The sequence below is a fragment of the Meles meles genome, chromosome 2, assembly GCF_922984935.1.
Source record: "Meles meles chromosome 2, mMelMel3.1 paternal haplotype, whole genome shotgun sequence".
NCBI classification, from domain to species: domain Eukaryota; kingdom Metazoa; phylum Chordata; class Mammalia; order Carnivora; family Mustelidae; genus Meles; species Meles meles.
Genome location: NC_060067.1, coordinates 131,193,669 through 131,209,913, shown reverse-complemented (window position 1 = coordinate 131,209,913; position 16,245 = coordinate 131,193,669).

Sequence of the window (16,245 nt, the reverse complement as noted above, 5' to 3'; positions counted from 1 at the left end):
CTATGTTGAATAGCAGTGGTGATAATGGACATACCCACCATGTTCCTGACCTTAGCGGAAAAGCTTTCAGTTTTTCTGCATTGAGAATGATATTTGCGTTGGGTTTTTCATAGATGGCTTTGATAATATTGAGGTATGTGCCCTCTATCCCTACACTTTGAAGAGTTTTGATCAGGAAGGGATGCTGTACTTTGTGAAATGCTGTTTCAGCATCTATTGACAGTATCATATGGTTCTTGTTCTTTCTTTTATTCATGTGTTGTATCACATTGATTGATTTGCGGATGTTGAACCAAACTTGCAGCCCTGGAATAAATCCCACTTGGTCGTGGAAAATAATCCTTTTAATGTACTGTTAAATCCTATTGGCTAGTATTGTGGTGAGAATTTTTGCATCTGTGTTCATCAAGGATATTGGTCTGTAGTTCTCTTTTTTGGTGGGATCCTTGTCTGGTTTTGGGATCAAGGTGATGCTGGCCTCATAAAATGAGTTTGGAAGTTTTCCTTCCATTTCTATTTTTTGGAACAGTTTCAGGAGAATAGGAATTAGTTCTTCTTTAAATCTTTGGTAGAATTCCCCTGGGAAGGCGTCTGGCCCTGGGCTTTTGTTTGTTTGGAGATTTTTGATGACTGTTTCAATCTCCTTATTGGTTATGAGTCTGTTCAGTTTTTCTATTTCTTCCTGGTTCAGTTGTGGTAGTTTATATGTCTCTAGGAATGCATCCATTTCTTCCAGATTGTCAAATTTGTTTGCGTAGAGTTGCTCATAGTATGTTCTTATAACGTTTGTATTTCTTTGGTGTTAGCTGTGATCTCTCCTCTTTCATTCATGATTTTATTTATTTGGGTCCTTTCTCTTTTCTTTTTGATAAGTCTGGCCAGGGGTTAATAAATCTTATTAATTCTTTCAAAGAACCAGCTCCTAGTTTCGTTGATTTGTTCTATTGTTTTTTTGGTTTCTATTTAATTGATTTCTGCTCTGATGTTTATTTCTCTTCTCCTGCTGGGTTTAGGGTTTCTTCTTGTTCCTTCTCCAGCTCCTTTAGGTGTAGGGTTAGGTTGTGTACTTGAGACCTTTCTTGTTTCTTGAGAAAGGCTTGTACTGCTATATATTGTCCTCTCAGGACTGCCTTTGCTGTGTCCCACAGATATTGAACCTTTGTGTTTTCATTATCATTTGTTTCCATTAATTTTTTCAGTTCTTCTTTAATTTCCTGGTTGACCCATTCATTCTTTAGAAGGATGCTGTTTAGTCTCCATGTGTTTGGATTCTTTCCAAATTTCCTCTTGTGATTGTGTTCTAGCTTCAGAGCATTGTGGTCTGAAAATATGCAGGGAATGATTCCAATCTTTTGATACCAGTTGAGACCTGATTTAGGACCCAGGATGTGATCTATTCTGGAGAATGTTCCATGTGCACTAGAAAAGAATGTGTATTCTGTTGCTTTGGATGAAATGTTCTGAATATATCTGTGATGTCCATCTGGTCCAGTGTGTCATTTAAGGCCTTTATTTCCTTGTTGATCTTTTGCTTGGATGATCTGTCTATTTCAGTTAGGGGAGTGTTAAAGTCCCCTACTATTATTGTATTATTATTGATGTGTTTCTTTGATTTTGTTATTAATTGGTTTATATAGTTGGCTGCTCCCACGTTAGGGGCATAGATATTTAAAATTGTTAGATCTTCTTGTTGGACAGACCCTTTGAGTATGATATAGTGTCCTTCCTCATCTCTTACTATAGTCTTTGGCTTAAAGTCTAATTGATCTGATATAAGAATTGCCACCCCAGCTTTCTTCTGATGCCCATTGGCATGGTAAATTGTTTTCCACCCCCTCACTTTAAATCTGGAGGTGTCTTCAGGTCTAAAATGAGTTTCTTGTAGGCAACATATAAATGGATTTTGTTTTTTTATCCATTCTGATTCCTTGTGTCTTTTGATTGGGGCATTTAGCCCATTAACATTCAGGGTAACTATTGAGAGATATGAATTTAGTGCCATTATTAGCCTGTAAGGTGACTGTTACTGTATATTGTCTCTGTACCTTTCTGATCTACTACTTTTAGGCTCTCTCTTGCTTAGAGGACCCCTTTCAATATTTCCTGTAGAGCTGGTTTGGTGTTTGCAAATTCTTTCAGTTTTTGTTTGTCCTGGAATCTTTTTATCTCTCCTTCTATTTTCAATGATAGCCTAGCTGGATAGAGTATTCTTGGCTGCATGTTTTTCTCGTTTAGGGCTCTGAATATATCATGCCAGCTCTTTCTGGACTGCCAGGTCTCTGTGGGTAAGTCTGCTGCCAATCTAATATTTTTACCATTGTATGTTACAGACTTCTTTTCTCGGGCTGCTTTCAGGATTTTCTCTTTGTCACTAAGACTTGTCAATTTTACTATTAGGTGACGGGGTGTGGACCTATTCTTGTTGACTTTGAGGGGGGTTCTCTGCATCTCCTGGATTTTGATGCTTGTTCCCTTTGCCATATTAGGGGAATTCTCTCCAATAGGCCTTCTGCTCCCCTCTCTCTTTCTTCTTCTTCTGGAATCCCAATTATTCTAATGTTGTTTCATCTTATGGTGTCACTTATCTCTCAAATTCTCCCCTTGTGGTCCAGTAGCTGTTTGTCCCTCTTTTGCTCGGCTTCTTTATTCTCTGTCATTTGGTCTTCTATATCACTAATTCTTTCTTCTGCCTCATTTATCCTACCAGTGAGAGCCTCCATTTTTGATTGCACCTCATTAATAGCTTTTTTGATTTCAACTTGGTTAGAGTTTAGTTTTTTTATTTCTCAAGAAAGGGCTTTTATCTCTCCAGAGAGGCTTTCTCTAATATCTTCCATGCCTTTTTCGAGCCCGGCTAGAACCTTGAGAATCGTCATTCTGAACTGTAGATCTGACATATTACCAATGTCTGTATTGATTAGGTCCCTAGCCTTCGGTGCTGCCTCTTGTTCTTTTTTTTGTGGTGAGTTTTTACGCCTTGTCATTTTGTCCAGATAAGAGTATATGAAGGAGCAAGTAAAATACTAAAAGGGTGGCAAAGACCCCAGGAAAATGCACTTTAACCAAATCAGAAGAGACCCCAAATCGTAGAGGGGAGAAAGGGGATAAAAAGAGGTTCCAAAAAAAATGAAAAAATTAAAAAAGATAACAAATAAAGAAAAAATGTAAAAGAGAAAAAATATATATATATTAGATAAACTAGTTAAAAACGTTAAAAAAGAAAGAGGTAAAAGTTAAAAAAATTTAGCAGAAGAAGAAAAAATATTGAAAAAAAATTTAAATTAACTGCAAGACTTACGAATCATAGGGAGAAAGCCATGAGTTCCGTGCTTTGCTTTCTCTGCCTCTGGAATTCTGCTGCTGTCCTTGGTATTGAACCTGCTGTCCTTGGTAGGTGAACTTGGTCCTGGCTGGATTTCTTGTTGATCTTCTGGGGGAGAGGCCTATTGTAGTGATTCTCAAGTGTCTTTGCCCGAGGCAGAATTGCACCACCCTTACCAGGGGCCGGGCTAAGTAATCCGCTCGGGTTCGCTTTCGGGAGCTTTTGTTCCCTGAACGCTTTCCGTAGAGTTCCGGAGGATGGGAATGAAAATGGCAGCCTCCCAGTCTCCGGCCCGGAGGAGCCAAGAGCCCGGGTCCCCACTCCTCAGTGCGCCCGCAGAGAACAGCGCCCAATCACTCCCGTATCCCCGGCCTCCGGCCGCACTCTGAGCTCACCCAGCCTGCAACTGGTTCAAGGTAACCCCGAGCTGAAAGCTTACTCCTCGGCTCTGTCTCTGTAGCCGGCTTCCCCCTTCTAATACCTGCAAGCTCTGCAACACTCTGACACCCCCGATCCTTCCGTGACCCTGCGGGACCTGGGACCACACTGACCCTGCGTGGGCTTCACCCTGGTTTAGCCTCTGGAGCAATGTCTCTCAGTGGAACAGACTTTTAAAAGTCCTCATTTAGTGCTCCGTTGCTCCGCCGCTTGCCGGGAGCCGGCCCCTCCCCTCACGGTCTATCTTCCTGTCACTTTGGATTCACTTCTCCGCCAGTCCTACCTTTCAGAAAGTGTTGATTTTCTGTTTCTAGAATTGCTGTTCTTCTTCTCTTTGATCTCCCATTGGATTTGTAGGTGTTTGCAATGTTTAGATAAGCTATCTAGCTGATCTCCTGCTACCTGATGTAGTCTCAGCCTGTTACTTCTCTGCCATCTTGACTCCTCCTCCTGTTCAGTGCTTTTATACTGTTGTTGAATTTCAGCCTACTTGGTCTATCAGTTGTGAGAGAGGAGTGTTGTACTCTCCACTATCATTCTGAATTTGTCAGCTTTTTCTTTCAGTTCTACCAGTTTTTCCTGCATGTATGTTAAAGGTCTGCTGTGTGGTATATACTCATTCAGGGTTGCTTTGAGTAAAAAACAGTATAAGTAAAAGACTATTCTTGATGGATTGATCATTTTATCATTATGTAATATCTTTCTCTGTCTCTGACCATTTTTTTTTTTTGCTCTGAAGTCTGTTTACCTGATATTAATATAGCTACTCTTGCTTTCTTTTTTTTTTTAGAGATTTTATTTATTTGTTTGACAGAGATCACAAGTAGGTGGAGAGGCAGGCAGAGAGAGAGAGGAAGAGAAGCAGGCTCCCCGCTGAGCAGAGAGCCCAATGCGGGGCTCGATCTCAGGACCCTGAGATCATGACCTGAGCCGAAGGCCAAGGCTTTAACCCACTGAACCACCCAGGCACCCCTACTCCTGCTTTCTTTTGATTAATGTTACATGATAAATTTATTCCATCTTTCTCCTTACAACTTGCCTGAGTTGTTACATTTACTTTAAGATTTTATTTATTTATTTGACAGAGATCACAAGTAGGCAGAGAGGCAGGTAGAGAGAGGAGGAAGCAGGCTCCCTGCTCAACAGAGAGCGTGATGTGGGGCTCCATCCCAGGACCCTGGGACCATGACCTGAGCCGAAGGCAGAGGCTTTAACCCACTGAGCCACCCAGGCATCCCGACTTGTTACATTTGAAGTGAGTTTCTTATAGACAGCATATAGGCAGGATTGTAGATTTTTTAATAAAATATAGATCATACATTTTTAATGCATAGTACCAATCTTTATCTTTTAATTGGTGTACTTAGGCCATTTATATTTAATGTAATTACTGGAGTGTTAGAGTTTAAGTCTCCCATTTTATTTTCTGTTCTCTGTTTTTCTCATTTCTGTTTTCTTTTTCCTGCCTACCTGCTGGTTACTTGAACATATATTAGTATTTTGTTTTGATTTATCTGTAGTGTTTCTGAATGTATGTTTTTATATAGTTTTTTTACTAATTTAGATGGTGCATAATATATACATAACTTGTTTCTGTCTCTTGATGTCAACATTTTACCCATTTTACCTGTTTGAGAGAAGTATGAAAACTTTATCTTTCATTATGGCCTCTCCTCTCTCCCATTTGTAACAATTGGCTTAAATATTTCTCCTACATATGTTAAAAACTATATTTAGCTATAATTTTTGCTTCAACTCAAACATAATTTAGGAAATCCAGGAAGAGAAAGAAAATGTTCTGCATTTACAAAATACTTATTCTTTCCATCATTCCTTCTTCCTTTCAAATGTGACAAATTTTCTTCTTCCACTATTTGTTATTCAAATTATATTTTCTTTGTAATTAAGATGTAATTTCTTTTTCCTTTTTCAAGGTTGCTTTGGCTCTCTGCAGTCTTCTGTGGTTCTATACAAATTTTAGTATTGTTTATTCTAGTGCTGTGAAAAATGCTGTTTTTATTTTTATATGGATTGCATTAAATGTGTAGATTGCTTTAGGTAGTGTAGGCATTTTAACAGTATTTGTTCTTCCAATCCATGAGCATCCATTTCTTTGTGTCATCTTGAATTTCTTTAATCACTGTTTTATAGTTTTCAGAGTACAGGTCTTTCACCCCTTTTGTTAGGTTTATTCCTAGATATCTTATTGTTTTGGGTGCAATTATAAATAGGACTGTTTTCTTAATTTCTTTTTCTGCTGCTTCATTTTTGGTGTATAGAAATACAACATATTTGGGGTGCCTGGTGGCTCAATCGGTTAAATGTCTGCCTTTAGCTCAGGTCATGATCTCAGTGTCTTGGGATCAAGCCCTGCATCAGGCTCCCTGCTAAGTGGAGAGTCTACTTCACTCTTCTACCTCTATGCTCTCTCTCTCTGAAACAAACAAACCTTAAAAAAAAAAAAAGAAAGAAATGCAACAGATCTTTTTTTTTTTTGAAATGTAACATATTTCTGTGGATTAATTTTGTATCCTGCCACTTTGCTGAATTCATTTATCAGTTCCACCAGTTTCTTGGCAGAATCTTTCAGGTTTTCTATCTCGTGTCTTCTGCAAGCAATCAAAGTTTCATACATTCCTTACTGATTTGGATGTCTTTTATCTCTTTTTTGCTGTGAGAATGGACTTCTAATACTATCTTGAATAAAAGTGGCGATAGTAGACATCCTTGTCTCATTCCTGACCTTAGTGGGAAAATCTCTCAGTTTTTACCCATTAAGGATTATGTTATCTGTGGGTTTTTCATATATGGCCTTTATTATGTTGAGGTATGTTCTCTCTAAACCTACTTTTTTGAGGGTTTTTATTATGAGAGGATGTTGTACTTTATCATGCTTTCTCTGCATCTACTGAAATGACCATATGGTTCTTATCCTCTTATTGATGTGATACATCAACTTGATTAATTTGTGAATATTGAATCATTCTTGCCAACCAGGAATTAATCCCACTTGATGATGGTGAATGATTTTTTTAATGTATTGGATTTGATTTGCCCGTATTTTGATGAGGATTTTTGCATGTATGTTCATCAGAGATAATGGTCTATAGTTCTCTTTTTTCTGTGTGGTATCTATCTGGTTTTAGTATAGGGTAAGGCTGGTCTCATAGGATAGATTTGGAAGTTTTCCTTCCTCCTCTATTTTTTTGGAATAGTTTGAGAAGAATAGGTATTAAGTCTTCATTAAATGTTTGGTAGAATTTGAGGTGCCTGGGTGGCTCAGTAGGTTAAGCCTCTGCCTTCAGCTCAGGTCACGATCTCAGGGTCCTGGAATCGAGCCCCGCATTGGGCTCTCTGCTCAGCAGGGAGCCTGCTTCTCCCTCTCGCTCTCTGCCTGCCTCTCTGCCTACTTGTGATCTCTCTCTGTCAAATTAATAAATAAAATCTTTTTAAAAAAAAATGTTTGGTAGAATTTGCCTGTGAACCCATCTGGTCCTAGACTTTTGTTTTGGGGGAGTTTCTTTCTTTTTTTTTTTTTTTTATTACTGAGTCAATTTCTTTGCTGGTAATCGGTCCACCAGATTTTCTAATTCTTCCTGTTTCAGTTTTGGCATGTTATATGTTTCTAGGAACTTACCCATTCCTTCTAGGTTGTCCACTTTCGTGGCATATAGTTTTTCATAATATTCTCTTATAATTATTTGTATTTCTGTGGTGTTGGTTGTTATTTCTGCTCTCTCATTTGTGATTTTATTTGAGTCTTTTTTACTTATTTGAGTCCTTTCTCCTTTTTTGCTTGGTAAATCTGGTTAGAGTTTTACCGATTTAATTGATTTTTCAAAGAGCCAGCTCTGGCTTTCCTTGATCTTACCTACTGTTTTTTAGTTTCTATATCATTTATTTCTGTTCTATTATTATTTCCTTCCTTCTGTTGGGTTTTGTTATTCTGTTTCTAGCTTCTTTAGGTGTAAGGTTAGATTGTTTATTTGAGATTTTTCTTGCTTCTTGAGGTAGCCTTAAATTTTCCTCTTAGAACTGCTTTTGTTGCATCCCAAAGGTTTTGAACCATTATGTTTTCATTTTCATTTGTTTCCACATACATTTTTATTTCTTTTATTTTCTGGTTGTCTCATTATTGTTTAGTCTCCTATTTAACCTCCATGTATTTGTGGTCTTTCCAGATTTTTTTCTTGTGATTGACTTCTAGTTTCATAGTGTTGTTGGTCAGAAAAGATGTATGGTATGACTTTGATCTTTTTGAATTTGTTGAGGCTTGTCTTGTCGCCTAATATGTGACCAATTCTGGGGAATGATCCACATGCACCTCATGAGAATGTGTATTCTGCTGTTTTAGGATGGAATGTTCTGAATATGTCTATTAAATCCATCTGGTCCCGTGTGTCACTCAAAGCCATTGTTTCCTTGTTGATTTTCTGCTTAGATGATCTGTCCATTGATATAAATGAGGTGTTACACTTCCCTCCTATTTTTGTATTATTATCAATTAGTTCCTTGTCTGTTATTTTTAAAAAGATTTATTTATTTATTTTGAGACAGAGAGCAAGAGTGGAAGGGGGAGAGGCAGAGAGAATCCCAAGCAGACTCTGCACTGAGCATGGAGTGTGACCTAGGGCTTGTTCTCAAAACTCTGAGATCATGACCTGAGCTGAAACAAAGAGTCAGATGCTTAACTGACTGCACCACCCAGGTACCCCTCCTTTATGTTTGTTATTTTTGTTAAGATTTTATTTATTTGAGAAAGAGATAGCAACAGAGATAACGAGAGAGAGTACAAGCAGGGAGGAGAGGGAGAAGCAGTCTCCCCACTGAGCAGGGAGCCTGATGTGGCACTCAGTCCCAGGACTCTGGGATCATGACCTGAGCCAAAGGCAAATGCTTAACCAACTTGAGTTACCCAGGTGTCCCCTTTATGTTTGTTATTAACAGCTTTATGTATTTGGGTGCTCCTATGATGGGTGCATAAATATTTGCAGTTGTTATATCTTCTTGTTGGATTGTCCACCTCATTATTATATAGTATCTTTTTTTTTTTTTAAGATTTTACTTATTTATTTATTTGAGAGAGAGAGGATGAGAGAGAGAGAGCATGAGAGAGTGGAGGGTCAGAGGCAGAAGCAGACTTCCCACCAAACAGGGACCCCCATGTGGGACTTAGTCCCAGGACTCCAGGATTATGACCCGAGCTGAAGGCAGTTGCTTAACCAACTGATCCACCCAAGCACCCATATAGTATCTTTTTTTGTCTCTTATTACAGTCTTTGTTTTAAAGTCTATTTTGTATAATTTAAGTATTGCTACTCTGGCTTTCTTTTAACATCCATTTGTATGATAAATATCTGTCCATCTCACTTTCGCTCTCCAAGCTACTTTAAGTCTAAAATCAGTCTCTTGTAAGCAGCATATAGATAGATCTTGTTTTTTACCATTCTGTCACTATATGTAGTTTGATTGGAACATTTAGTCCATTTACATTCAAACTAATTATTGATAAGATATGTATTTATCACCTTTTTATTACCCGGTTTTTAGTTATTCCTGAAAATTTTCTCTGGTCCTTTCTCTTTTTTAAAGATTTTTGGAAAATTTATTTATTTGAGAGAGTGAGACAGAGAGAGCACCAGAGGGGGGGAGGGTCAGAGGGAGAAGCAGATTCCCCACTGAGCAGGTATCCCCATATGGGACTCGATCCTGGGACTGCAGGATTATGACCTGAGCTGAAAGCAGTCACTTAACTGAGCCACCCAAGTGCAGTTCTGTGATCTTTTCTTGTCTGACTTTCTTTTGTGGTAGCCTTATGGTGTTTCCAATGTATGTAACTGTCTTCTTTTATCTGGCTGCTTTTTAAATTTATTTTTACTGTATTTTGCCATTTTTAAAAAAGACTTTATTTATCTGAGAGAGAGAAAGAGAGAGAGAGAGAAAGTGGGAGAGTTCACAGAGGGAAAGGGAGAGGGAGAAGTAGACTCCTGGATGAGTGGAGAGCCCAATGTAGAGCTCAATCCCAGGAACCTGAGACCATAACGGGAACCAAAGTCAGACACTTAACCAACTAAGCCACCCAGGTGCCCCTATTTTTGCCATTTTAATTATAATATGCATTTATGTGGATCTGATTTATTGATTTTGTTGGGGGTTCTCTCTGTCTCCTGGATCCTCTTTCCTTCCCCGATTAGGGAAGCTATTATCTCTTCAAACAAGTTTTCTGCCCCCCTTTTCTCTCTTTTCTTCTGAGACTCTTATAATGCAAATGTTATTATATTTGATGGAGTCACAGAGTTTCCTAAGCTTATTCTTATTTTGTATAATTCCTTCTCTCTTCTGTTCATCTTGGTTACTTTCCATTACTCTGTCTTCTAGGTCATAAATTCATTCCTCTGCTTTTCTGCTTTTTCCAGCCTGCTGTTCATTGCATCGAGAGTACTTCTAATCTTGTTTATTGCACTCTTCATCTCTGATTCTTTTCTATCACTGTATTAAGGGTTTCACTAATGTCTTCCACTCTTAAGTCCAATGAGTATCCTTATGATTACTGGTCTAAATACTCCATCAGGAATGTTGCCTTATATTTGTTTTACTTTGGTCTCTGGCTGTGGCTTTTTCCTATTCTTTCATCTGGTACAAATTTCTCTATCTTCTCATTTTATCTAAGTCTCTATGCCTGTTTCTCTGTGTTAGGAAAGTCAGCTACATCTCCTGTTCTTAAGGGTAATGGCCTTATGAAATAGTTGTCCTGTGGTATCCTGCTGTGTAGCGTATCCTGTTCCCAAGGGCCTGGCTCTTCTGGGAGTGTCTCCAGTGTGTACTACGTGTCCTCTGCTGTTTTGTCTGGCTGTTTTATCCTTCAAGCCAGTTGTCTGCAGAACTTCTCTTTATCCTTTTATGGGCAATATTTGGTCCCTGGCCTGAATGTGGCATGTATTAGGTAGGTCTGCTCTGGTCTGCTTGTGAAATGAGACCTGTCATCACTATTGCTGGAACTTAGGTTTCACAAAACTCCCATGTCAGAAGACACAGTGTTGGCAGGAGTTTGGACTGGTCTTCTGGGGTAAGGGGTCCACTGCACTGGGATTAAGGCAAACATGACTTGGAAGTACGGTTCCCCTGAAGCACTAGGAACTTGGTGTAAGCAGGTTATGTAGCAAGTGGTGATGCTGAGCTTATGGTGAGGGCCAGGAGAGGCAAATGGCACCTGCTGGATCCTTTGTTCCTGGAGGGGTCTCTACATGAATGCTATCTCTCTGGGATGAACAAATAACCTCTGCACTGTACCCCATACACTCTTTAGATTGCTGTTCCCACTGTAGGTTTTTGGGCTGTTTGTCCTGCCTTTTCTCCAAGAGCAGCCCCAAATGCTTCTGGGCTCTCCTTGAGCCAAGCCTGCTGACCTTTAGAACTCCAGGCTTTAAGCCCCACTGGTTGTAAAAACTCATGAAATTTGGCCCCTCTCACATTCCAAGTCAGTTGCTGTGGGGATTCATTTTCCCTATGCAATCCCCTATATGCTAATCTGTCTCTCACCCACCTCCAAGACTACATCTCCCTCCCCATCACAATGTCCATGATCCATTTCTCTCTCAAACTTCATCTCTGCCCTTCTTACCTTCTTTGAACAGCCTCTTCTCTACCTTTAGTTGTGAAGTCTGCCAGTCTTCAAGTCAATTTCTGGGGTATTTAGGATGATTTGACTGTTACCTAGTTGTATGCGTGGGACCAGGTGAACTTAGGGTCCTCCTACTCTGCCACCCTCTTCCCTTCTTCCCAGATTGGGTAATTTCTATTGTTCTATCTTCGAATACACTGTTTCTTTCCTCTATCTCCTCTATTCTGTTGTTGAGCTTATCTACTGAGTCTTTTTGTTGCTGTTATTATGCTTTTCAGTTCTGACCTTTGCATTTCTCTTTTTATATTTCCTATTTCTTCACTGATATTTTCTGCTTCTTATTTGTTTCAAGCACATTTGTAATGTTTGTGAATCATTTTAATGATGAATTTTTAAGATCTTTATCAGATGATTCTAGTATTGTTGTCATCTTAATATTATATCTATTTTTTGTTTGTTTAGTTTTAGTCTTTTCTTGTTTAGTTTGAGATCTCCCTGGTTCTTGGTATGAATGATTTTCTGTCAAAACCTAGACATTATGTAATGAGATTTTGGGTTTTATTTAAATCTTGTTTTAGCTAGTTTCTTCTAGGAAAGGAAAACAGAAGTGGGATGTATACCGCCATACTGCCTCATTACTACCTGATGGTATAGAATTTCAGGTTCCCATTTGGCCTTCATTGACATCTGGGGGGAGGAGCTAATCATTACTATGAGATGGGAGTGGGAGTTCCTGCTTCACACTCAGCTACCCTTGGGCTGGGAGAGGTCCAGGGGTTGTTATTGCTCTGCTCATGGCATTTACTGACATTATGGGGGTGGATTGGCCTCATTATTGCTGGGTGGAATTAAAAGTCCTGACTCTTCAGTATGCCTCCTCTGAACCCCAGCAAAGAGGGGCAAAGGCACTTCATCATCACTCATTGCTTCTCATAGGTATGAAAATCTATATGGTGTTGAGTGATAATGCCTGGGAGGGATGAAAATCCTAGCTCTCTGGTCAGCTTTCTTTGTCACTGGCCCAGTAGAAGTTTTAAGGGGAAATTGGTGCCACTGTTATTACAGTCTGGGAACAGTAGGCTTTCCATCTCAACCTTGCTCGCATGGGTGGGATGAGGCTACAGTTTTTTCTGTGCTGTTTCACTGGAGCATAACAGTTATTACCTAACAGTTTTCTGTCTTGCTAGTTGCCCATTTCTTAGTTCTTTTGCTAGAGAGCTAGCTTGTTTTGTTTGCTTTCCATTCACTGACATTTCTGGGTTGCCAGCTTTTAGCTCCAAGTCTGAGATACATGAGGCAAAAACGAAACCCAGTGAACACCTCACCTCTGGTCCTGAGGTTTCCAGTTAGTCTGTCTTCTTCTCTCCACCTTTCAGAGTCATCTTACGTTTGTTTTCTATATAATGTCAGAGGTTTTAGTTGTACTTTAGCGTAAGGAATAGGGAAAGTACATTTATTCCATCGTCCCATCTACAGTTTTTTAAATGAAACTGCAGTAAGCTACTATAAACACTAGAGGTCTCTTCTAACATACTTTTTTTTTCTTTTTTTTTTTAAAGGAAGACTAATTTTCAGCATTCTCAAACATAAATGAGGGATTAAATTACTGTTTTAATTAATTTTCAATTCCTAAATATCCAAATTTCTTAAGTTTCATTTTTAAAAAAAGTCAGTTTTATCTAATTATTTTCTTAAGATTACATTTATTCAATGGGAGGAGCTACAGGTATGAGTAAACTGTGGCACTATTATTATTTGTCCACAATGATCAGTTTACTTTTGACATGTTATATCCAGTAAAGCCTTTGAAGGGAACACATCAACTGCAGTTTAAAACTAGAAAGTAAAACTTAAGAAGTCAGGATTTTGAAAATAGTTTTATTATTCATATATCTTTAATGAAAAGCATTTATTGAAAATCTGAAGTTGTTCCCACATCCTGAAGAAAAGCAATTTACAATAAAAAATCTTTGTATTTTAGCCAGTCTGGTAGCTGGAGTGGGACAGCAAGTGTTACAACACTTGAATTTCTAAATGTTTGTTTACCAAATGTAAACAAAAGAAAGAGAGAGAGAGTTAAATACTGCATCTGGAAAAATGGAAAATTCTTGAGGCTATTTTCTAGATGACGGTTAGTTTTATTGGCAGTGTTGTTTGCTCTTAACCTCTCACCCATATTCTCTCATCTTTCAGAACAGAATGATTAGTCTTTCCAAGTGTTACCGCAGAAATTCAAATTGAAATTCTTAGTGTCTTTGGAAATGTAGATTACCATTCCAGTTCAAGTGTAGGTAAAGGTCATAAACTGCTTCTCTAACCTTGCTTTCTATAAGCCTTTGGGTAACTGGTAGTTTAAAACCAATTCTTTATACTCAGATGAAGGCATTCCCATGACCTCTAACTGGGCCAGCAGGATTTTATTCTAAATCACTTCAGTATTTAGAAGTCAAAAATTACCATAAGAAAACATGGATACCGTTTCAAACCAAGCTTCCCTAAACTTTTGACCTGGGTGCATTTGTGAGTGAAGAAAGTAAGGAAAAAACTAACTTTTTTTCCAATGGAAAGCTTTTTCAGTTGCCTATTGTTTATAATTACTGGTCATGACAGCTTAAAAAAAAAAGAAAGAAAGAAAAAAGGTAAAAAAAATCCACATAATGAACGACATCCCAGGCTGTGCATTCTGAAAGTGATATATGTGAAACCAAGGCAGATTTGCTTGCTGCAGCGCTGGTGGGGGGGATCAGGAATGCTGCCTGGTGGGGTTTTCCAGGGCCTTCTCTTACCTCTACCACCTACTGACTGCTACCCCTACCCACTTTACTCATCCATAGGAACCAATACCTGCCTCATACATTTCACAAAGGTTTTTGAGGAACAAATGAAATAAGAAATGTGAGCAAGTTATTGGAAGTCCAAAATACTAAACTTTTCTTTGTGAATGAAATACAGTCATTTTACTCTATAAAGCTATTTTTCCCCCAAAGCTGGGAGACACATTGCTGAAGCTTGAAAGTAAATCAGAATTTTCTGGCAGTATGGGGGAAGGGCTGTGGGGAAAAAAAAATAGAACAACACATTTGAAAGAAAACACAATTGTCTGAAATGATTTAGAGCATTGAAGGAAACAGGAGTGGTGTTTATATGGACAGAGTTAAGTGGAGAGATTGGAGGAATAAACAGGATCTAGATCCTGAGCAGCCTAGTTTATTTCAAAAGGGATGTTTTCTTTAAGTGATAGGGGGCCAGTAAGTGCTTCTAAACATAATAGCCAAATGAATCAATATACATGTAAGATCTTGCCTAATGGTTTTTGGAGGAGCAACTGAAGTGGGTGAGACTAGAGGTCAAGAGATAATTAGAAACCTGTTACCATAGTGCAGGAAAGGAAGAAAGAAGTCCTGAACTAAGACGGCTGTGGGAATAAAGATATGGAAGATGTTATGATATGGATAGAACTTTGGGCTGGTTCTTTTGGAGGAAGGGAAAGAGGAATTAAGGATTACTCAGATTTTCTGGCATACAAAACTGGATAGATGGTTTTAAGTATTGTTTTTAGTATTGTCTTTTTAGAAATCTCTAAGAATTGGGGCACCTGGGTGGTTCAGGGGATTAAAGCCTCTGCCTTCAGCTCAGGACATGGTCCCAGGGTCCTGGGATGGAGGCCCGCATTGGGCTCTTTGCTCAGCGGGAAGCCTGCTTCCTCCTCTCTCTGTCTCTCTGCCTGCCTGTCCACCTACTTGAGATCTGTGTCTGTCAAATAAGTAAGTAAAATCTTTAGGAAAAAAAAAAAAGTAAGAATCGACCTCTTACTAATTTTGATTATGTACTTGTATGTACAAGGATCCATTATGTACTTGTAACTTAGGTGAAGTTATAAATCATCTCAGCCTGATGTGTGTATGTGTATAAAATGTAGCATTTCAAAATAATTTTAAAATGAAAGTATGTTATGTTGAAAGACATGGTATTTTGAATTTGCTTCAGAATAATCTGTTGAGGGAGCAGGAGTAAACAGGGCTAAAAAGAAATAAGATTAGCTATATGTTAATAAGTGCTGAAAATGGGTGCACAGAGGGGTGGCAGTAAACTATTCTCTCTGCTCTCTACCTTTAAAATTTGCATAAGGAACACATTTTTTTTAAATTAATTAATTTATATATTTGACAGAGATCACAAGTAGGCAGAGAGACAGGTAGAGAGGAGGAAGACTCCCTGCTGAGCAGAGAGCCAGATGCGGGGCTCGATCCCAGGACCCCGGGATCATGACCTGAGCCGAAGGCAGAGACTTTAACCCACTGAGCCACCCAGGCACCCCAGGAGCACTTTTTTTTTTTTTTTTTTTTTAGGATTTTAGTTATTTATTTGTCAGAGAGAGCACAAGTTGGGGGAAGGGCAGAGGAAGAAGCAGGCTCTGTGCTGAGCAAAGAATCATGACCTGAGCTGAAGGCACTTAATCGACTGAGCCACCCAAGTGCCCCAGGAACACATATTTTGGACTAACTAAAAGATTAAACAAAATAAACAAGTATGTAAAAAGCATTTCTAAGAAAACTTTGTTCATAAGAAAAGCGAGAGCATACCATTCTAGGAATTAGGTAGTCATGGCAGTGCAGTTTTTGAATCTCTCTGGATTTCCCTGCTGAAGCAATCAGAGCAACTAAGAGAACAAAACCAAATGCAGAGATCTACTAAATGACTCTCAGTGACTCACTGGAAAGGATGGTGGACGATTCTGAGAATAGTTGCAGAACCTGCGAAAGCATTTTGCAGGCTGCTTTGTGTCAATGACTTCCGTGGGGTTTTAGGAAGTTGAGGATGCAGGATCTGTCCAGGGATTTGGCCTAAAAATTCTTGAAAGTAA